Raw genomic sequence first — 25165 nt, 5'->3', positions numbered from 1 at the left:
TGTGTCCACGTTGTGTTTTGGGGCATTCCCGATCGCGGGCGCTAGGCCTACCCACACAAGTGAGGTATAATTTTTATCGGGAGACTTGGGGGAACGCTGGGTGGGAGGAAATTTGTGGCTCGTCTCAGATTCCAGAACTTTCTGTCACCGAAATATGAGGAAAATGTGTTTTTTAGCCAAATTTTGAGGTTTGCAAAGCATTCTGGGTAACAGAACCTGGTCAGAGCCCCACAAGTCACCCCATCTTAGATTCCCCTAGGTCTCTGGTTTAAAAAAGTGCACAGGTTTGGTAGGTTTCCCTAGGTGTCGGCTGAGCTAGAGGCCAAAATCTACAGGTAGGCAGTTTGCAAAAAACACCTCTGTTTTCTGTCAAAAAATGGGATGTGTCCACGTTGTGTTTTGGGGCATTTCCTGTCGCGGGCGCTAGGCCTACCCACACAAGTGAGGTATCATTTTTATCGGGAGACTTGGGGGAACGCTGCGTGGGAGGAAATTTGTGGCTCCTCTCAGATTCCAGAACTTCCTGTCACCGAAATGTGAGGAAAATTTGTTTTTTTAGCCAAATTGTGAGGTTTGCAAAGGATTCTGGGTAACAGAACCTGTTCAGAGCCCCACAAGTCACCCCATCTTGGATTCCCCTAGGTCTCTAGTTTTCAAAAATGCACAGGTTTGGTAGGTTTCCCTAGGTGCCGGCTGAGCTAGAGGCCTAAATCTACAGGTAGGCACTTTGCAAAAAACACCTCTGTTTTCTGTCAAAAAATGGGATGTGTCCACGTTGTGTTTTGGGGCATTTCCTGTTGCGGGCGCTAGGTGTACCCACACAAGTGAGGTATCATTTTTATCGGGAGACTTGGGGGAATGCTGGGTAGGAGGAAATTTGTGGCTCCTCTCAGATTCCAGAACTTTCTGTCACCGAAATGTGAGGAAAATGTGTTTTTTTAGCCAAATTTTGAGGTTTGCAAAGGATTCTGGGTAACAGAACCTGGTCAGAGCCCCACAAGTCACCCCATCTTGGATTCCCCCAGGTCTCTGGTTTAAAAAAATGCACAGGTTTGGTAGGCTTCCCTAGGTGCCGGCTGAGCTAGAGGCCAAAATCTACAGGTAGGCAGTTTGCAAAAAACACCTCTGTTTTCTGTCAAAAAATGTGATGTGTCCACGTTGTGTTTTGGGGCATTTCCTGTCGCAGGCGCTAGGCCTACCCACACAAGTGAGGTATCATTTTTATCGGGAGACTTGGGTGAACATAGAATAGCAAAACAAGAGTTATTGCCCCTTGTCTTTCTCTACATTTTTTCCTTCCAAATATAAGAGAGTGTGTGAAAAAGACGTCTATTTGAGAAATGCCCTGTAATTCACATGCTAGTATGGGCACCCCGGAATTCAGAGATGTGCAAATAACCACTGCTCCTCAACACCTTATCTTGTGCCCATTTTGGAAATACAAAGGTTTTCTTGATAGCTGTTTTTCACTCTTTATATTTCAGCAAATTAATTGATGTATACCCGGTATAGAATGAAAACCCACTGCAGGGTGCAGCTCATTTATTGGCTCTGCGTACCTAGGGTTCTTGACAAACCTACAGGCACTATATATCCCCGTAACCAGAAGAGTCCAGCAGACGTAATGGTATATTGCTTTCAAAAATCTGACATTGCAGGAAAAAGTTACAGAGAAAAACGTAGAGAAAAAAAGCTGTTTTTTTCTCATCAATTTCAATATTTTTGTTTTTCAGTTGTTATTTTCTGTAGGAAACCCTTGTACGATCTACACAAATTACCCCTTGCTGAATTCAGAATTTTGTCTACTTTTCAGAAATGTTTAGGCTTCTGGGATCCAGCATTGGTTTCACGCCCATTTCTGTCACTGACTAGAAGGAGGCTGAAAGCACAAAAATCGTAAAAATGGGGTATGTCCCAGTAAAATGCCAAAATTGTGTTGAAAAATTGTGTTTTCTGATTCAAGTCTGCCTGTTCCTGAAAGCTGGGAAGCTGGTGATTTTAGCACCGCAAACTTTGTTGATGCCATTTTCAGGGAAAAAAACACAAGCCTTCTTCTGCAGCCCCTTTTTCCCATTTTTTTTTAAAAAACGAAATTTTCACTCAATTTTGGCTAATTTCTTGGCCTCCTTCAGGGGAACCCACAAAGTCTGGGTACCTCTAGAATCCCTAGGATGTTGGAAAAAAAGGACGCAAATTTGGCTTGGCTAGCTTATGTGGACAAAAAGTTATGAGGGCCTAAGCGCGAACTGCCCCAAATAGCCAAAAAAAGGCCTGGCACAGGAGGGGGAAAAGGCCTGGCAGCGAAGGGGTTAAGGATCTAGAGCTTGGCTACCTTTTTCCCTTTCAGATCGTTAAGATATGAAGCCAAAACCTCTCCTTTACTATCTGGCTGCTTTCCACAGTCATCCTCTTTGGACTGAACCAGCATTCTGGGCAGCCGATTGCTATCAAAGTAGTTGCTATATAATTGTATCAACTCAGTTTTTTTTCCCCATATTCTTACCCAGTATTGAAAGGGGTGTAATGCGGCATTCTGCTCAACAGACTTAGGCCCATATTCAATAGAAAATGACAGAGCGTGACGCTGCACCAAAATTTGCAGTGCTGCGCTCCGTCATTTTCACAATGCAGGTATGTGCCGTATTTAATTGAATGCAGCACACCCCTGTGTTGTCCCCTGCGCTGGTGCTAAATTGAGCTGGCTAGTGCCAATGCAGAATGCAACACACATAGAAAAAGCAAAAAATGAGGAGGAATAAGAGTATTCCTCCTTGTGTGCCTTGCTAACGCCACCCCTGAGGTGGCATTAGATTTTGGCACTGCCTCAGGTTTACAAAAACCCATCAATCTGAGGCAGCTTCAAAGTGCAATGGGTGTTTGTAGCACCCAGGCCTTGGAGAAACTGACCCCCGGTGCCTCAAAGTTCAGCAGGAAGCCCTCCTCCCTGTCCGACCGGTGGTGTGCCCAAGACACCCCCCTGGACCTCGACTGTAACCGCTGAGTGACCCCCGGGTTCACACCATAGACCAGCATTGGAAACCCGACGTCCTGTTTGCACCCTGCACCCGGACGCCCCTGTGCCACTGAGGGTGTGTTTGGTGCCTACTTGTACTTACGTGTAAAACGACCTAATATTTCTTCTCCCCAGGAACTGTTTCTGAAAATTGTAGTGTCCATTTTTAAAACAGATTATTGCCAATATTTCAAAAACTGTATTACTTACCTATTTCAAACTAAGTACCGTTGATGCCTGTGTGAAATACAAAACTTTTAAGGTACTTACCTGCAACTTGAATATTGTGGTTCTAAAAATAAATTAAGAAAATATATTTTTGCAATATAAAAATCATTGGTCTGGAGTTGTCTTTGAGTGTGTGCTCCTTCTATTATCTGTGTGTATACAACAAATGCTTTGCACTACCCTCTGATAAGCCTAACTGCTCGACTACACTAACACAAAAGAGAGCATTCGTATTATCTACTTCAGCCTCTGTTAAACCTCTGTGGAGCCCCTGGACTCTGTGTACACTGTATCTCATTTTGATATAGTATACACAGAGCCAGCTTCCTACAGTGTTGCTGTGGCATGCCCAGAGCAACACCCATTGCACACCCCTTTCACGCAAAGGTCTGCGTGTGAAGGGGTCGTTTTTAACGATTAACGCCACCTTGTAAATACAGCGCATGGCACCGCGCCACTGAAGCATCATGAAAAGTGATGCTCCGGTGGCGCTTGGGGCTCATAAATATGCCCCTTTATGTGTTTAAATAACAAAGACAACCCTATCTGCCCACGTGGACCTGTGTATGTATTAATATAACAGTTGCTCTGTGGGACTCATTCAAAAGTGGTATCTTCTTATGTGTCTTAGAAGGAACTCATAGTTACTCAAACTTATTCATTGGACGAAAATTAAATACAAAAGAAGACAAAACGCAGGACTGATATACTATGCGTCTTGTAATGTTTTGACTCCAATTAATTTTGGTATGATGAATAAGTCAGAGTAACTCTAGGTTCCTTCTAAGGCACATATGAAGGTACCACTTTTGAATGGTTCCATGGGAACAACTTTTATACTAATACATGCTCAACAGACTTAAGGACAAGCCCATGCCTTAAAGCACCCATTGAGGTCGATGGATCAAGGAGAAGTAGTTGACATAAGAAAATAATTCTCTGCCCTTGCCAAACACGTGGCCTTTTTATAGCCCAATAGCTCTGCTCCATAAAGCCCTTCCACAAGGGCTTGCGCTTGGTATGTCAGAAAGGCGGGCCAATCAATCTGCGGCCCTGGCTTTTGGCAAAACTGAGGGCTCCATTGGCATTCTGGCTCAGCCTGGCCTCACTTTTTAAAACCTCACTCCAAGATAGTCGTAGTGTTCTACATGATCTAAAGGAACTCCATATATTTTGAAGGAAAAGAGTACTGCTCTTTAAGATCATGTATATTGTTTTTAAGGTATTAACCTGAAATTTCTTAGCATCACGATAACATTCAGATGCCTTCAGTATCTTATACATGGTTAACTCAGTAGGTGACTGGAGCATAGCATCATCAGCAAAAAGCAAATTGCCATTTGTTGGCTCCCACAAAACAGGCACATAAAGGTTTATGGCCTACATATAACTGTCAACATTATTGACAAAAATATTAAACAAAGCTGGGACCAGAATGTAACCCTGCCTGACCCCGACATTGATATCAAAGTTACCAGTTACTTCTCCTCTCGAGCCATGTCTGACTGAAGACATATTACTGTATTGTTGTAGAGTAGTTTAATTGCCGATATCAATTTTTCTGGGCAACCCAAGGATAAGAACCTCCGCCAGGGGAACTCACAGTTATTGTGTCGAAGGCCATTTTGAGATGGATAAACGTCAAACGCAATTTTGATTTTTTAATACTGGTGTATTTCAGGCCAATATTAAATAGCTGCATTGCTTGTTCAGTTGTTTCTTTGTGCCTTTTCTAAGCATGCCTGTGAAGCATTGATGATCCTATTATCACATATTCAATTATACAGACGAGTGTGGAAACGTTTTGCATAAATTGTCCAAACTTCATCAAGCTGGGAAATTTGCTGATAATTGACAGGATCATTCTGTGGGCCTTTCTGATGAAGAGGAACTATTATGGCATTTTTCATCATACGTTTCACAAAAAGGTAACCCGAGTCAACTGTTTGACAGTTTATTTCTATTAATTTCTTCATGTCCATCTAGTCACTTTTTGACACAAACAAACGTTAATGGGATGTCCTCACACACCTGTCACCGGTCATGCTTTATCACTGAACTACTCCACGCTCTCTAAAACCATGGTTTGATGGAGGGCAGGCCTACAACCTGAGATCAGGGAGGCAATTTCCGTACTAAGGATCCATAAAACAAATTAAAACCCAATGTGGTGACCCGGTGTGGCTTTTACTTAACGGGGTATCAATTGGTATTAAAAACTGAGCCTGGAGTATAGGGGAACAAGTACTCCAACCTCATTAAAGTTTCAACATATTTCTGCCAAGGTAGCCAAGCGGCATTCATCAGGATATACCTGGGATCCTATAGAAGTATACACCACTTTCATACACTGTTGAAACTAATCAAATACTTGCTACGAACGTTTCTCTCAGGTTCTCTGGTCACCGGTAGAAAAATAGTATAATGTGTGTCACATAAGTATATATATAGACAAACTGGGACTTAACTTCCAGCATGCCCAATTAATATAACCACATAGGGTATAAATCTGGCAGTGCACTTGTGTATCATACACAAGATTCTCACATTATTCTTACCCACATTGTCAGCTGAACCCTATGGAGAATGGCCCCAGGGGCCCCTACAGTCACACTCTATGTCCAAATAAGGAATGGGAATCAGAATTAGCAGTAAAGCCTCCAGTATTAACAGAAACCAGTTGGTTAACTCTTTTATATCCTGACTTACTACACCAAGGTGATTTCCTACACGGTTCACCAAATGCTCGCAGCTTTTCCTTCGAACGATAGATTGTGTGTGTTGCATTGCCTTTATATATATTTCACTAGCCACACCTAATTGTGCCCAGTTCAAATTGGGAGCAGCTGTGTCCTTCTGCATGATGCACGCTGTTACCATTTCGTGGAGATCAGCATCAGATGATACTCCCTTGCGTGTCTTGCGCGTCATGTCCCAAGTGCTACTTGATCAGAAGCCGGAAGCTTGGAATTGTGTTCATGGGGGATGTGGTTTCCTTCGTGTGAGCATGGTAACATTTCTCTCACACGCATCCTGAGTGTTGTTCACACTGGGACCGCTGCTCATGGAGCATGTAGTTTTCATGCGACATGGTCACTATTGCATGCATGATGGCATCATTCCACACCTTCCTGCCTAGGGAAACCTAGTCCCATAACATACCATCCTAAATTCAGGCAACTGCAAAAAATGCAAAAAATGGGGGCTAGTCATTACATGCTTCATGTTCCTGCTCCTGAGCAGGAAGTGGACATAGGTATCCCTGGGAAATGTAGTGCTGGAGTGCGAAGGGTTTTGAAAAAGATGCTGTTATTAATGAGCAGTGCTAGACAGACACATTATTTAGCTCATGCTTGGCTTATTCTTGACTAACTAAAATCCCAACACAGCATCTATTGTGATCTATTTAAAGAGCTTCATGAGCGTAAACTGATGCTGCATGTAAATAATTGTAATGCATGCTACAATTGCAGGATATAAGTGAGAACCAGGAAGAAAGTGTTATAGCAGCCTACTGATATGTTGATGAAAGGGGCACCTAAAATGTACTGATCGCAGTTGTAGTAATGGTATCCCATCACTGGGACCCACAACCAATGTTTTTAGTTGGTGAACCCATCTTTCTTCATGGGCGAATAGTTTCTTTGTCACATCTGATATATTTGTTGCCTACTTTTCCAGTACTACCCATGACAGTTATTTAGCAGTGTGTTTTGATTCCAGGTAGTGTTATGTCGGTTTGGTAGAGCTCGGAGAAAGCTATTTAATTCTGCCCCACTTCCTGATGGAGTTGCCATTTTTGAGTTAGCAGTCAGGCTGCTAAACTCTCTTTGCTACATAAACACAATGTCAGCGCAGACGTGCAGTGGACACACACCACCGGCATGCTACTGGCACATTAAAGGCATGCCCATCAGCACCCATCCACGCCCAACCTTCGCCAACAGCCAGGACCCCTGATCCTTTTTTATTTAAGGTCAGTCATCCAGTATACAGTATAGTATAGTATAGTATAGTATAGTATAGTATAGTATAGTATAGTAAACAGTATAGTTCTTGATTCACCTTACCCTCAGACCCCTAACTGCTTCAACAACTTCCTATGCAATATCAGGTCTTTATCTAAGCATGCCACTGAACTCTGGGATCTGCCTTCTTCGTAGTGTCCAGATATAGGATTTCTTACTGAAACCTAGATTAGCTCCTCCTCCTTACAGGCAATCACACTAGCCCTTCCTGACAATTACCACTTGCTTAGACTTGATAGAGGAATAAAGATAGGAGGCGGATTTTCCATTGTTTATAAAGAATCAGTTAATATCTCCCTCATAGACAGTCAATTACAGACTGGGAGGAGGCATGTACTCTTAAAATAGAACTTACCCATAATGACTATTGGAAAGGTGCATTAGTATACCGACCTCCTGGACCCAAAAAAGATTTTAGCCACAACTTAACAGAATATATTACGACCCACGTTCTAATATCACAACAATTCCCTCTACTTGTCAATTTTACCTAGCATGGTGAAGATTCCTCAAATCATGATGTAGCCCAGTTTATTTCAGACCTATAACTTCTTGGTTTACATCAGAAAATCAATGGGCCTTCCATTGTTGCAGAGCACACGTTGGACCTAAACAAACTCCCAAACCGTGACCTTTGAGTCCCCTCTACCTCTCATCTGGACTGATCGCTCTCTGATCAGCATTCAGATTCCTAAAACTGACGATATTGAGAACACAAAAAGCAATGAGAGAGGGGAATCCAGACATTGGCAAAGAGTCACTCCAGACTCCTTCTCCAAGGAGTTTGTGTTCTCATTACCTTCTGAGGCTCAAGAACCAGACCAAGAGATAGGAGACTTTCATAAAGCATTACATTTGGATCATGTTGCACATCCCAAAGCTAGTACAAAAACTAAGCACAGAACACGTGCAGTCTGCTAGACCACCGAACTGCGCCAAGATAAATCCTTCTGTAAAAAGAAAGAAAGACGGTAGCACACAACTAATAATAGTAGTGACAAGTAAGCCTATAAATCATCTCTTGGATTGTACCACAAAAACATCAAAATGGCACATAAAACCTATATTATCAATTGAATTGATAAAGCTGACAAATCCTTCAAAGTGACTTTTAAAGTGCTGGATGATTTTATCAACCCACGCGCCTGTTACCAAGAAATTCAGGAATCACAAGAATTGTGTGATTCTTTAGCCGACCTTTTCAAAGATAAAATTAACCTTATCTACCAAAACTTTCCTTGCGCGCCTGATCAGAATGATATTGAACTTAACTTTATCCCCCCCCTTCAACTCTACTTCCAGCTTAGGCAAGTTCAGCTCATTTACCCTGGAGCACTCTTGAAACAGTACAATCTGTCTCTCCTCTGGGTCCATGCCCCCTTAGAATTGTTGCATTACTCTCTAATCAGCTGGCCCCAGCAATATGCTCCTTGTTTAACCTGTCAATAAATACAGGAAAAATGTTCCTGGTTTGGAAAGAGGCTCAGGTTAAACCCATACAAAAAAAAGGCCAATCTTGAACCATCTGACCCAATCGTCCCATTTCGCTTCTCCCTCTGTTAAGTAAAGTACTGGAAGGACTAATTAATAAACAACTTACAAGCTACTTAGAGGATAATATGATTTTAGAACCCTCCCAGTCTAGGTTCCATTCCTCACACAGGACAGAAACAGCTTTAAAGGTGGTCACAGACCACATTAGATTAGCTTTTGATGCGGACACGCCATCCATGCTTGTGCTGTTGGGCTTATCAGCCGCATTTGGTGTGGTGTCCCATCCTATTCTATTTCAAAGGTTGCACAACATAGGAATCCTGGGACAGCCCTACAATGGTTCTGTGACTTTCTAAATAACGGAACCCAACCCATGTCTCTGGGCTCTTTTAAATCCTGTACCATGCTGATAGATAAGGGAGTGCCACGGGGCTCTTGATTATGCCCTACACTTTTCAACATATATATTGCTTCCCATACCTAAACAAGCAGTTAAGAACCTTAACTATGAAAGAACAGATCCTATCCAAGAATCGACACGTGCTTCCATATGATGTGTCTGTTGAGGAAAGCTATTCCTTTCCTAAAACATTGGTACAGGGGTTTATAATCAGCAAAACTAGATTATGGGAATGCCTTATTCCCCTCTGCTAACGAGACATTACTCTCGGAACTTCAAGTTGTACAAGACATCGTGGCCCAGTTGTACAAGACATCGTGGCCCGTTTAATCTGCAATCGTCCCTCTTGTACGGCCTCAATACCCATTTTTAGATCCTTGCATAGGTTGCCTGTAAGGAAAAGAATAATCTTCAAGAACCTCTGCCTTACCCACAAATAACTAATGAGAAAAGACCCCAAGTACCTTACCCAGAAACTTAAACACTATTGTCCTGAGAAGCTTCTGCGATCCAGCAACAAAGCATTGCTTACTGCTCCTCATATTAAAAAGTTAAGAACAGATGGTAAGTCTTTTTCCTATTTGCCCCCCTTATACTGGAACAAACTGCCTTCTGACATCTGTACATGTACAGGCTACATCAAATTCAGGAAAATGCTCAAGACAGTACTATTCCAACTGTGTCTCTCCTCTATGCTATCTATTGTGTGCTGAGTTACCCCTTCCAGGGAGATTCTTGCCTGATATCAAATGAAATTAAGATTAACTTTCTGCACCGTCCTGCTCTACAGTGCTTGTTGATTCTTGTCTTTATCTTTCTCGTGGTCATATCTACATAGAATAAACCACAGGGGCAAGTGATACGATATATCACATTCTCACTTTTGCAGTTAATGAGTGATTTCATTATCCATGGATTCCCTGTCTTGATGTCCATTTGCTTAGTTTGTGAGGTAAAAGCACATGCCACACAGTTCCCACATTAGTAGTGCCCAACAGGGGCTTGATTACACCAAAGTGTAGTTTGTTGAATTATTGGTGCAGTTCTTGTCTGTACCGGCATATAACGTATTCATTTATAGGTAAACAAAGGGGGGAAGGTTTTTTTTTTCTCCACCTTTCAGTATCCTTTTGTATTTTTAGACAATGTTTTGTACTTTATTTTTAAGAGTGGGGTAGGTGGTCAGACATGCTATTATCTCTGTGCTAGAATTTTGGTTTACGTCAAGTAATAAATCTCTGGTATTGTTCCTTGCCCATTTCCGGGCTTTTCGTACAACATTCCTTGGTTAATTGCATGCAACCTGTTAGAAATTGGGTTTCTGGTTGGCTAGGGTATGCATCTAAGCCAGGCAGAACCCACCACTCTAATCAGGACAGTGCGTTACACATCAAAGATAACCTGTGCTCACTCCCTGGTACAGAGCAGTTAGGCTTATCTTCAGAGGTCATGTGTAAAGTGTTTGCCACAAATGAGCCTTCACACGTAGTTATATAAAAATAGACTTCTATATTGTATAAATCTCCCAGAATCAAAAGGATAAAAAAGCAACATGAATCATAGGTTGTTTATATAACACAGTTACTGACACAGTACTGGTTATTCTGGAAATGCAAGAGGCAACACAATAGTCAACATTCTATCAGATCATGTAATATTGTAGTACAGCCCATTCAGCAGTGTGTCACCATAAATGCATGAAAAATGCTGATTGAGCACATCCTGTAAGTATTGTGTCCATACTCATTGCCCTGATGCCCCCAAGACATCAATTATCACAAGCATTAGCGTATTAATACAACTGATAATGGGAAGGAGGATGCATTAATTACCAAGTAGCACTGGCAATACAGAAATAACATGGGTCCAATATAAGGGAATGGGGGACAGTGTACCTGCCCTCCTAATACACATTATACGGTACTTAAGGATTCCATGAATGGTACAGGAGCACCTGGGCTCCTTCTAGCTGTCTCAGGGTAATCAGGCTTTGTGAAATGCGGCAAGTATCATAATAGCCCCCGGGTGCCCCAGTTGAGGCCTCACCCCAGAGGAATGCAGCATGTCCCAGTGTACTCCACCGGGTATGATGCAACGCAGGGAACACAGGACCACACACATGCTGTAGGTGGGAACGAGGAGGCCTTTCTGGTTCCTCCCTGTAGCAGAGTAGAGGGGAGTGGCTGCCTTTGAGCACGGAGAACAGCTATCAAAGCGGGCCAGCTACTGTAGATCACTGCGGCCTGTGGAGCACTCACAGCATGGCTGTGCCCCTCTCCAAAGGAACTCTTCCTCCTCCTGAGCACTTGTTCCACCCAGGTGATGCTGGGGGTGCCTTCAACGTAACCCGTAGCCCCAGGGATGGCGCTTCCTTAGTTCCCAGTTGGGGCCGGGGTTACACAGCATGTGTCTCCTGGGTGCTCCTGGTTGCCCGGAAATGCATTATGGACAGTCATGCTGAGATGCACTGCAGTGACCGAGGTTGTTCAGGGTCGTGGCATCGCTCTTTCTCGAGGTGCAGGTGGCCTCTTCTGGTTCTGAGGCTTCCCTCTGGCTCCAGATGACATGGGCTTCCCCCTTGGCACGGCGGCACTAGCATAAAGGGGAGCACTAAGCGGTGATGGACCCCAACACTTGATCTCTCTTTTGACACAGTGCAGGCCCTGATCACCACCCACTGCTAGCCACAGGCTGAGTTACAAAGCAGTCTTCTTGCACTGGCTAACTAAACCACAGTACCATAAACATCACTCCCCGCACGCTGAGTTACAAAGCGCTCTCCTCGCACTGATCAAGTAAACCAAGGCACTATAATCAGCAGTCCCCATGCACTGGTTGTGGAGAGCCAAGGGCAGGCCACCAAATCCTGGGAGTCTATTGGCCAAAAACAGTTGACAAGGTTCAGCCGTAGCCCTTCCAGAACGGACACAGCAGGCAGTAGGCTAACACACAGAGCAACAACAAAGCAGCAGTCCCTCCTACCAGTCAGCACACAGCAGCAGTAGACCAACACAGTGATGTAGTGCAGAGTGGCAGTCCCTTCTGACAGCCCAACAGTCCTTCTTCCTGGCACAGTGTCCTTGTCCCTGCAGAATTCCAAAAGTGCTTTACAAATCACGGGGTCAGAGCTCCTGTACTTATACTCAAAAATGTCTTTGTTCAGCGGGATGACTTCAAAGAAACCTTTTCAAGTGAAACACAACCCTTTCAACCCAGGCCTGTCTGCAGACATCAGTAGGGGGCACTCACAGCTGTCAAAAAACAAAATAGGCTGTTTGTCACTACTAGGACATGTAACACATAAATGTATTTGTCCTATCTTTTACATACACAGCACCCTGCCCATAGGGCTATCTAGTGCCTAACCTAGGGATGACTTAAGTGTAGTAAAAAGGGAGTTTAGGCCTTGGTATTTAGTTTGATTTGCCAAGTCAATGTGGCAGTAAACTCTGCATGCAGGCACTGCAGTGGCAGGCCTGAGACAAGTTTGAAAGGCTACCTTTGTGGGTGGTGCAATCTGCTCATCAGGCCCACTACTAGCATTTAATTTACAGGACCTGGGTATATGATATACCACATTACAAGGGACTTACAGATAAATTAAATATGCCAAACAGTTTTTGCCAATTATACCAAGTTTTAGGGGAGAGAGCACATGCACTTTAACAGTGTTTAGCAGTGGTAAAGGGCCCAGAGTTCCAAAGTCAACAAAAATAGGGTCAGAAAAATAGGAAGATAAATGCAAAAGGTTTGAGGATAACTCTGCAGAAAGGGCCATTTCCAACCCAAGAAATTTCTCTTCTGGCATCTTTGTCTGTATTTCAAAGGTGTTAAGTGTGGGGCAGTTATGTCTAATTCTGAGATATTGCCCCACCAGAAGATTCTCATAAAGTACCCTCAGGTGAAAACTATGAAACAGTGTACCTTGGTTTGTATGCATATGTCAAGCATGTTAATAACAAAGTCCAAGAAAATTACTTTGTTATTATTTATCACAGATGGGAAGTTGACATACCTGGTGTTTACCCACTGGACAAACTCGTTAGTATGCTCATCATTGCCATGTCATACTACCAAGACATTGGGGGTGATTCTAACTTCGGCGGGCGGCAGAGGCCGCCCGCCAAAGTTCCCCCACCAAAATACCGCTCCGCGGTCGAAAGACCGCTGAGGGTATTTTGGGATTTGCCCTGGGCTGGCGGGCGGCCGCCAAAAGGCCACCCGCCAGCCCAGGGCAAATCAACCTTCCCACGAGGACGCCGGCTCAGAATTGAGCCGGCGTAGTGGGAAGGTGCGACGGGTGCAGTGGCACCCGTCGCGTATTTCAGTGTCTGCATAGCAGACACTGAAATGCTTTGTGGGGCCCTCTTACGGGGGCCCCTGCAGTGCCCATGCCATTGGCATGGGCACTGCAGGGGCCCCCAGGGGCCCCGCGGCACCCCCTACCGCCATCCTGTTCCTGGCGGGAGACCCGCCTGGAACAGGATGGCGGTAGGGGGTGTCAGAATCCCCATGGCGGCGGAGCGCGCTCCGCCGCCATGGAGGACTCTGCAGGGCAGCGGGAAACCGGCGGGAGACCGCCGGTTTCCCGCATCTGAATGCGGCCGAACCGCCGCGGTCAGAATGCCCTGCGGGGCACCGCCGGTCTATCGGCGGTGCTCCCGCCGACCCTGGCCCCGGCGGTCTCAGACCGCCGGGGTCAGAATGACCCCCATTATCTATATAACGGTGGCAAAGCTTAATGTTATCTTTGTATGGGTTTTTAGTCGCAAAAATGTGGTCAGTTTTGCATTAACACACAGAGAGGCAGGCCATGATATGCATATACATTCATATGAGGTCTAGAGTACTCGTTGTTTTGCCAGACAGGTGGGCTATGGAAACATGCTCTATTTCCTGTAATGATTCTAAAAAGTGATTTTTGGTTGTCAAGTCGCTATTTCTTTTTCATGGTTGCAGTGCAGAGCTTAAAGTGTGCTGTAGCAGTAAATATTTGTCTGTCAACTATTAGATATAAATGTTCCCTTGTCTTTAAATTTGGGTGCTCAATACACTCAAGTCTCGGAGTATGTACTCCTTAGGGCCCACCACATGCCTTTATTCTTTTTTAGGCCTAGCTTCACAGTGCAGCTGCTTCAAAGTGCACAGTAATTACAAAAAAGTTTCCCAAAAACAATGAGAGAGAGGCTCTGGCTCCTCCCCTTAGCTGGTTTTCACCCTAATATCATCCTGATTGGGCAGAATACTTGTTTCGCCACTGAGAGAATGCTTGTATTGTAGTCCTATTGATGCCAGAGAGGTTTCTCCACACAGAAGAGGGCCGATGTTCAAACGTTATAAAGCAGCAATGTGCAAGTGATTCACTGCATGTAATAACGGTATGTTATCAGTAGGTGTGCTGTAGTAAATGTATTTATCATTGCGGTGGCAACATAGTTGAGGCCACCTGTTTACTACTGACTGCACTTTAAATATCAAATCTTATTAAAATTAATAACAGACCTTTCTTTCTGGAAAACATGGGGAGACAGAGGAATCAACTGGTCTCATGATTTCTTTGACTGAAATGTCATTGTCCTACTTCCGTTCAGTCTATATAGTCGGTTTTAATTAATCTACATTTAGATAGTCTAGTAACATTGCCCGATAGATCTCCTGATAATATCATTAATCATTCTTTACTTCAAATATTAGGAGCTAAACCTAAAGCCTCCCTTATATATATAAAAATGTTGAATTCTTCAAGTGATTTAAGACCTAAAACTTCTTTAGTATCCCTGTGGAAAGCTGATATAGGTCACAGTTAGCCTACTTCCCTTTGAGATAAAGTATGCCTAAAAATACATAAAACTTCTAGAAGAACCACTCTTACTCATGTGCTATTTTCTGTTTATAATACTCTTCTTTTTACTCCACTTTATCTAAATTTACCACTGCTGCTGCACCCAGTTGTTGGTCTTCTCCATACACAAGTAGTGATCTAAAACATGTGTTGTTTTTATGCTCCAATACATTACTTTTTTGGCACACAGTTTGGAAGCACAATAATCTTATTTTTCAAACATTCAATCCACTTAGTTTCACTTCAGTATTTTAAGAAGCTTGCAAGAAGATTGGTATTTTGAATTTTACAATAATAGATTGTTGGATCTTTTGCATGTCATATTCTTCCAAAAAGACTACTACTAGCTGGAAATGTACATCTAACATCTCTTACAAATCCTGGTGGTATGCAGTATGCCATCTTCACCAACTGAATAGAAGATCACTGAATCAAATATAGTGCAGAACAGTGATTAATTGTGGCTACCCCTCATAACTTATCTAACTACTGCTCTAGTAACACGCAGACTTCATGATTGCATACATTTAAACCTCCGTGAATATTGTTGAATTTTGTTATACTCATTTATGTTTATATAATAGTATGATTTATATGCTTATTTGATTGTTATTTCAGATGCTAGTATTTATGCAGTACTGTTAGCTGTGCTGATCACTTTGGTTATGTTATACTGCATTGTACTTGTCATTTTCTCCCTTTAAACATCCCCTCCGAACTATTCCCCATAAGAACCTAAAAAAAAAAAAATAATAAGGTTGTTTTCTAGAGGATATTAACTATGATTCTTGTATTGTGTCTTCTTTGCTGTTTATGCAGTTGTTGAATTCACCATAAGTTTATGTTGTTAAAATAATGATGTGATTGCTTATAGCTTTCAATGTATAGTGTTACTTACCTTATCATAATAGAGCTGTTCTAAAACTTTAAAAAGAACATAGCTACACTTGCTAGGACAGTTTCACTAAAATGTGCAACATACAGCCTTTGTTAACAAAATGGAAATTAAAATGCATATAAATGGTAAATAATGCTAACGCATGATTGGGTTTTAAGCAAGTATAAAACAGAAATTGCATTTGTTAATACAAACAGAATGATGCATATAAACATGTTATTCTCAAAATCCAGCATTACTCTACCACTGCCATAGTGGACTACACCACTAACTATGGGTTTCTACGGAGTGATGTGCTACCCACCCCAAAGACATCTTCAACATATCACCAGGTATAGTATTCTCCATAGAAATAACTATATCATTTCAATAAGTGCAAACCACGGTGTGCATCCCTAACCATTATGCTACATGACCTAACGTCTTACACACTATAATGCAAGCACAAAAAGAACCTAAATAAATAAAAGACATTTCAAAACTTAAAGGCATGTTGCCCAAGGCCGACCATACTAATCTGGGTAGATTTCCCGACCGCAAATTAAGTTTGACCTCGAGCTCAAACTGCACTTTCCGTGTATTTGTCAACGTGTAGCCCGACACGAAAAATACTACCTTATCTTGAAAACAAAACATCTTTTCAAGTCGAAGAATGAAGGAAGCGCGTAAATACATCGGGTTCCTATTGCCAATGAATGCTGGAAATGAAGGTTACTGGTAGGTCACGGCCACTCTTAAACGGCTCTCGAAAATAGATCAAGTCTCCTGCCATTTAAATGGATCTCTTTTAAAAAAATGGCAATAGAAAGACAAAGGGAACTAAGTTAAAACTCACAATAGAATGCTCCAATTTCCTAACATAGGCGCTTTTTTGGCAACTTAGGCCCATATTTATACCTGTTTAGCGCTGCATTTGCGTTATTTATTGACGCAAAAGCAGCGCAAACTTTCAAAATACAAGTGGGGCATATTTATACTCCGTTTGCGCTGAATTTGCGTCGTTTTTTTCGACGCAAAACTAACTCCATATTTATACTTTGGCTTTAGACGCGTCTAGCGCCAAAGTTCATGGAGTTAGCGTCATTTTTTGGCGTGAACACCTTCCTTGCGTTAATGAGATGCAAGGTAGGCGTTCCCGTCTTAAAAAATGACTCCCAGGCATGTGCGTGGTATTTATACTCCCGGGCAAAAATGACGCCCGGGAGTGGGCGGGGCAAAAAAACCTGCATTTGCGCCTCTTTTTAACGCCTGGGTCAGGGCAGGCGTTAAGGGACCTGTGGGCTCAGAATGAGCCCAGAGGTGCCCTCCCCTACCCCCAGGGACACCCCCTGCCACCCTTGCCCACCCCAGGAGGACGCCCAAGGATGGAGGGACCCATCCCAGGGAAGAAAAGGTAAGTTGTGGTAAGTATTTTTTTTATTTTTTTTTGTGGCATAGGGGGGCCTGATTTGTGCCCCCCTACATGCCACTATGCCCAATGACCATGCCCAGGGGACATAAGTCACCTGGGCATGGCCATTAGGCAAGGGGGCATGACTCCTGTCTTTGCTAAGACAGGAGTCATGTTAATGGCGTCTGGGCGCCCCAAAAAAATGGCGCAAATCGGGTTAAGACAATTTTTTTGCCTCAGCCTGACTTGCCCCATTTTGGGACGCCCAAACGCCATTTTTCCCTACGCCGGCGCTGCCTGGTGTACGTAGTTTTTTTTCACGCACACCTGGCAGCGCCGGTCGGCTAACGCCGGCTAACGCCATTCAATAAATACGGCACCCGCATGGCGCTTCAGAATGGCGTTAGCCGGCGCTAATTTTTTTGGCTCAAAACTGCGTTAGCGCAGTTTTGCGTCAAAAAGTATAAATATGGCCCAAGTGTATTTTGTAAGTTTGCGCCGATTTTGCGTAAAAAAAACGACGCAAATGCGGCGCTACAAAAGTACAAATATGGGCCTTAGGGCCAGATGTAGGAAGCCGTTTGCATGGTGCAAACTGCGAAAATCGCAGTTTGCGCCATGCAAACTGCCTTCTGCGATGCACATTCACAATTTGCGAGTCGGTACCAACTCGCAAATTGTGAATGCGACTCGCAAATAGGAAGGGGTGTTCCCTTCCTATTTGCAACTCGCATCGCAATGCAGAATTGCTTTGTGACCGCGAATGCGGTTGCAAAGCAATTCGCAGTTACCACCAGTGTCACACTGGTGGTAACTCATTTGCAAAAGGGAAGGGGTCCCCATGGGACCCTTTCCCCTTTGTGAATGTTGGCAAAAAGGTTTTTTCAGAGCAGGCAGTGGTCCAGTGGACCACTGCCTACACTGAAAAAACGAAACCAAATGGTTTCGTTATTTTTTTTAGTTTGCAACTCGTTTTCCTTTAAGGAAAACGGGCTGCAAAAAAAAAAAAAAAAACTGCTTTATTGAAAAAGCAGTCACAGACATGGAGGTCTGCTGACTTCAGCAGGCCACCATCCCTGTGAGTGCAGGGACTCGCTATGGGGTCGCAAAATGCGACCCACCTCATTAATATTAATGAGGCGGGTCTTTGTGACCCCATAGCGAGTCGCAGACGGTGTCTGAGACACCGTTCTGCATCCGGATTGGCGATCTGGAAATTGCGAGTCGCACCGACTCGCAATTTCCGAATCGCAAATTCGGACCTTGCTACATCTGGCCCTTAATTCGCTTATGGGGGCGCCTTTTATTTTGGAGCTCAGGACTATTTCCTGCCTCAGTCCGACCCTGTGAGAAAGAAAGGTGGTGGAGGAGTATAATAATGAGAAAGACTGTCTTCTTGTGTAGTGTTTGTACATGCCATTCATTCTATTTTGTAGTTTTTTTATTTGAGGATGTTCCATGTGATGTTTCAATGTCTTGGTTTGGGTTTTATGTGTTCTCGGGTCTTTTGTCATGAAGAAGTTAAGTATCTATATGTGGCGCCTTGAGATGTCTGTGTATTAATGCTCGAAAAGTAGTCAGTTGAAGCCTGATTTCTTAGCTTTGTGCATCTTGTCATAATTTCTGCCGCAGGGCGTTATTTACCTGAGCACTAAACCTGAGGGTAACTGTAGTAAAGGTAACCTACATTAGGGCTGCCATTCTGGCTCTGATGCTAAGTTAGACCTTGCATCTGGGTGGCTAAAAGGTAACTTGTCACCCAATATTTCCACACATATATATCCCCACATTACAAGTTAAATCTCCTGGGATAGGCAATAAATATACAGACCATGAGTTGCCGGGTGGAATTCTGTATAGAATTCCTTATTCTACGGGGTTTAAGCAGGCATTTCCTACCTGCTCTTACTATGTGATAAAATACTGCAAAGAGGCTGGTGCAGGTAGGCAAAGAAGGGATGATGTGTGGAGTGTGGGAGAAGGGAGATAAGGATGTTGCCTATCATTGGAAAGCATTACATGCTTCATCAGTCCTTGGAATATGGTTGGACCAGAGTCCAAAAAGTATTGACAACATCCAGAAGAAATGTGGCTGATGTCTACAGAGAGAAAGCAACATCTATGCATACTTAAGTGGACCTGTCTCCATAGGCATGTCTCTGGAGCTACCCAGATGCACTGCGGCCAGCACACGGATGAAAGTCAGAGGAACGGCCATTGTGGGAGCAGGGAGTGGAAGATGGTAGTCCTGGGCTGCTGGCTAGTCTCAATTTTAGAATAAGTTGTTAAAGGCATTCGATCAAATAGCCCTACTTAGAGACTCGGGAGGGAACAGGCAAAATTACAATCAGACTAATGTGCACTGTGCTACCACCAGTGTGGTTTATTCACATGACTTCCATGACTCAGATGTCTGTACACTTGCTATTAAGTCTAATACCATTCTATTACCATGTTGCAAAGCCAAAGTATCACGCATTTTGTTATGTTGTCATGGTGCTGTGTGCGTTCGGAATGGAATGTGTGGGTGAGAGCTGTGGTTGAATTTGCGGCAGTTGGATGTGACTGGCAAGAGGGAAGGAGACGCACTTGTTCGACCTAATAAATCTTATGGATTACCTCAAATAATCAATCGTGCATGTCAGTCCCGTTACTACATTTTTGGCGACGAGGGATGGGATGTGATCCAGTTACATCCGTGACGCGCTGACACTCGAACAAGACGTGCTCCGAGTCCCGGTCAGCTGACGGATTGAACCGGAGTTTGACGAGCGGCGAAGTCGATGTGGGAACTTGGTTGGAGCTGTGGTTGTTGAGGCCGGAGACCTGTGCCACTTTTGAACTTGTGAGGAGACCTTTCGGCGTATGAGATTCGGGTGAGGTCTCTGGGTTGTTATTTTTTTGGGAGGGAGCGGTTTGTTATTGAGAGCGCGCACGCGCAGTAAATTTTTTTTTTTTTTAACTTCCGACGGCTGTCACCTAGCAACGCTCATCCACAACACTCAGTGCACAGTAAACGCGTGTGAATTCCTTCCTGGGAAAGCTTCCGTATTGTTTTTTTTTTCTGCCATGAGAACCTCTTGTTAGAGGAAAGTACTTTAACAACTATACTTCAGTGGAAACTGAAAGTGGACTATATAACAACTTATTTTACTGTAGTGCAGTTGTGCTTGTAACTTCACTACAGTTATTTGTAATATGTCTATGGCTTCCTCCATCAATTTACCGCCTCCCTTGTTAGATCTTCATGGACAACTAGCTACTCAATGGGAGGAGTGGATAGATTTATTTGACAATTAGCTTTGGATGGACAAAACTTTTCACCCTTGAGAAAAAAAGCTTTATTATTAAGTACTATTGGTAAGGAAGCTCACCACATATTTAAGTATTTACCTGAAATTTGCGATGATGATGGTCAACCTTTGCAGAATGTTTTTGATGAAGCAAAATTACGCTTGGAGAAGAGATTTTCTAAAGAAGAGAACATCGTCATGTCATGATATAAATTCTACACCAGACCACAAAGAGAAGGAGAGTCACTGGATGATTTTATTTCAAGCGTACGAGAACTTTCAGTGAAGTGCAAGTTTGGTGCAATGACGGATGAACTGATTCGAGACCATCTTATAGTACATTGCCGGAGCAAAAAAACTCAGGAGCTGTTATGGGCGGCGAAAAATCCGTCTCTTAAGGATGCGATTAGCATAGCCAAAATTGTTGAAGAATCGGAACAATGCATGAAGGAAATTAGTAAAAAGGACATAATCTCGGGGGAGGGGGATGTAGCACTTGTTTCAAAGAAGAATTTGGCTTCTAAGAATGGCAACTTAGTTAGTAAACAATCTGTATACGAGGGTAAACCAAGCAAATCAAAAGGCTGCTCCTGGTGTGATGCCAAGTGGTGTTATGCACTAAACAAGGAGTGCAGAAAGTGTGGTCGCAAAGGGCATTTTGCACCAATGTGCAAAGATATGTATAGAATGCGTGTGGCTATGACTGAATCTGTTGCAGAGGAGAATGGATTGGAGGATCGGGTACTCCTGGTGTGCTCAGACGAAACTGATGTACAACGAGAAATGAGACCGAGGGGTAACTTTTCTATTTTAGGCAGAAGTGTAGAGTTGATGGTAGATTCAGGCTCATTGTATACCATTGTACCAAGGTCAATGTGGATTGAGAATTGGTCTGAGGTGCGTTGTTACCCAAAGATATCAACCCTAGAGAGTATCAGGGAGCAAAGATCAATGTTTTAGGATATTTTGCTTCACCCATTCTCTTTAAGTCAAGGAGCATTGAAGGGAAAGTATATGTAGCTGATAGTGGTCCTCCCATATTGGGTTGGGCTCATCAATATGACTTACATATTCTCATTGATCCTCATTCTGCAGAGAAGGTGTTGATGGTGAGTGATGTCGGTCTAGATGAAATTTTAAGTGATGCGAAAGATGTTTTTGGTGAAAGGTTGGGCGAGTTGAAAGGTTATGTACACAAAATAATTTTACAAAAAGGAGCCGTGCCTGTGAAGCACAAGGTTAGGAGGGTGCCTATAGTAGTTAGGAGTGAAGTGAAGAAAATGCTAGATGACATGATAAAAGGGGGTATCATCGAACCTGTAGAGGCGTCTTCCTGGATTTCTCCAGTTGTTACAACCAAGAAGTGTGATGGAAAACTTCGTTTCTGTGTGGATTTGAGAAGTGTGAACCAATTTGTGATGACTGATGTGTTTCCTCTACCTAATATAAATGAACTCTTGTTATTGCTTAAGGGAGGTAAATTCTTCTCTAAGTTAGATCTCAAGAGTGCATACCATCAGATTAGGTTGCATGAAGATTCCAGGCAGTTTACAGCATTTATAACTATGGAAGGCACTTTCCAATTGATTAGACTGCCTTTTGGACTGTCTTCAGCCGCCAGTGTTTTCCAACGAGCAATGTCACATATCTTTAGAGTAGTACGAAACGTAATATTTTTTCAGGATGACATCCTGATTTTTGGTCAAACAGAAGCTGAGCACAATTCAGTTCTCAGGGATGTGTTGTGCATACTCAGAGAAGCAGGGTTAACACTGAGGAAAGACAAATGTACATTTTTGGTTGAAGAAATTGAATACTTGGGCCACACAATTTCTGGCGAAGGGGTTAAACCCAAGGAAGACTTGTTAAAGGCTATTAAGTCTGGACCTGTTCCATGTGACAAAGAACAACTGCGTTCTTTTATGGGGCTCATTGAATACTACAGCAAATTTGTAGAACATTTTGCAATGAAAACAGAGTGCCTGCGGAAACTGTTACGTAAAGGTAATAGTTTTAATTGGGAGCTTGATCAACAGGAAGCGTGTGATACGGTGAAACAAGAGATTTGTAATGCAGGGATATTAACACCTTTTGACACACTTCGCAAGACAATTTTAACTGTAGATGCTAGTGCGTGTGGCGTAGGAGCAGTGTTGTCACAAATGGTTGGGAAGAAGGAAGTGTCAGTAGCTTTTGCTTCGCGCTCCCTAACAGAGAGCGAACGTAACTATTCCATGATTGAGCGTGAGGCGTTAGCTGCTACTTGGTCTGTGGAGCATTTTAGCATCTTTCTATGGGGCATAGCATTTACGTTGCGATCTGATCACAAACCTCTACTAATAATCTTAAGTCCAGGTGGGGCTGGTAAGGGCTCTGCCAGGTTAGCTAGACTAGCCTCCACGTTGCAGGAGTATAAATTTGTGATTGAACACATTCCAGGTTGGAGAAATTCCCAAGCGGACTGTTTATCTAGATTGCCGTTGGAATGTGAAGATGTCAATGACAAACAAGTGGTTTGTGGGGATGAGGAAGGTGCGGTAGCTTGGCTGTCTGATGTAGTAGACTGTGGGGCTGGCACCTTTGGGGCTGAAGATTGGGAGCGCTGTATGGAGAAGGATACTATATTGAGTGAAGTGGTACGTATGGTTTTAAAGGGAAAAAAGAGAGAGAGTGCAGTCAGTATAGCAGTGAGACCTTATGTAAAATTAGTTGATGAATTGACATTAACTAATAGAAAGCTATTAATGAGGAATGACAAATTTGTACCTCCAGAGGGTATCAGAAGGAAGATTTTTGCATTAGCACATGAGGGTCATCTGGGGCAGACTTTGACAAAAAAAAGAGTTAGAGAGAATTTTTGGTGGCCTGGTATGGATGATTTGATTTCTCAATGGGTGGAAGATTGTGGAGTATGCAAGGAAAGCGAAAAGAGATTAAAAACTGGAGCCACGAGTGTGTGTGAACACATACAGTAGAAGATCCAGGTTCATCTTGGAGTATTGTTTGCTTAGATTTTATTGGTCCTATTCATGGCATAAGGAACAATTTTCAAAATGCTTTAGTCATGGTTGATGTTCATTCAAGATGGATCATAGTCAAATTCCTGCGTGATATCACGACGAGAAGTACCATTGACACCTTAAACAGAGTTTTTCTTGAAGAGGGTCTTCCACGTATTTTGATAACTGACAATGGGACCCAACTTACATCAAGAGAGATGAGGGAGTTTCTTGACAGTCAGGGAATTATTCATCACGGCACTGCTTTATATAATCCTCGAGCCAATGGTATGGTTGAGAGAATAAATCGTTTGGTGAAAGGTACCATTCTTATGGCCATTCAAAGTGAGAAAGAGGTGACGAAAATGGTGGAGGATATGGTGTGGGCTCATCGCACCACCATCAACAAAGCAACAGGTTGTTCTCCGTTTGTAATGATGAGAGGCAGGAAACCAGGTTCGAAATTAACCCCTGCTTGGATGTTGCACAATAACCCCAAAACTGTTGAAGCTAGAAACGAAATGGAAAAAAAAATTATGTAGTCGAAGGGGATTGGGTGAAAATCAAACGAGGGAGGTTATCTGGTGGTCTTTCGAAATTTATAGGTCCATTTAAAGTCAGTCAAGCATGTAAAGATTATGTGGTGGCAGAGAATGGGAACAAATGGAACAGACGGAGAGTAGCTTTATATCAAAAAGGGAGTGATGGAGATTTGAAACTGATGCGTGACGTGTCGAGTGGCAACAATTTTATGATGATGAGTGATGAAGAATTGGGCTGTACGTCCAAGAGTAGAGTTCCTGAAGACCATACTGGAAGCAATCTTTCTCAAAGATGTGTTGTTAATCCTGGTGATTGCACTCCAGAGTTAAACGGGAACTATCGAAGTCAAAGTTCTCGGAAACCACCTCGTTACTTGGAAGACTATGTTCAACTCAAATGAACGCATTGTTATACTTCTCATGTTTATGTTATGTACACTTTACAGAGTATTGTTTTTTTTTTAGCAAATTTGTTTTAGTTTTGTTAGATTTTCAGAAAGGAAGGAGATATGTTATGTTGTCATGGTGCTGTGTGCGTTCGGAATGGAATGTGTGGGTGAGAGCTGTGGTTGAATTTGCGGCAGTTGGATGTGACTGGCAAGAGGGAAGGAGACGCACTTGTTCGACCAAATAATTCTTATGGATTACCTCAAATAATCAATCCTGTGTGTCAGTCCCGTTACTACACATTTTCTCTATCACTGCTAGGCACTAGTGTTTCCCATATTATTTCTGACCCTTCAATGCCTTGTACATCACGGTGTTTCCATTTTAACGTAGTAAGACTCATGCAATACTGCCCATTCAAGTTGTCTCTGTCCACGTCCCTCTCCTGGTGATCAAGTAAAACATATGCAAAAGTGAATGTGTCTGGCACAGTGGCTCCATGATGTTCTGCTCATTCCTTTTCTCATTCTTCCTGATCAATGATGTTTTACTCTGCAGGAGACGCATGTCACAAGTTCTCTGACAGGTGTTCTACATGTTTATCTGTTGCTCACCAGGAAAGTCCTTGTTGTTTCATAAAAAGACACCCAA

Source organism: Pleurodeles waltl, chromosome 1_2 (assembly GCF_031143425.1).
Source record: "Pleurodeles waltl isolate 20211129_DDA chromosome 1_2, aPleWal1.hap1.20221129, whole genome shotgun sequence".
NCBI lineage: Eukaryota > Metazoa > Chordata > Amphibia > Caudata > Salamandridae > Pleurodeles > Pleurodeles waltl.
The sequence above is the reverse complement of the archived record's forward strand: the minus strand, read 5'-3'. Positions refer to the sequence as shown.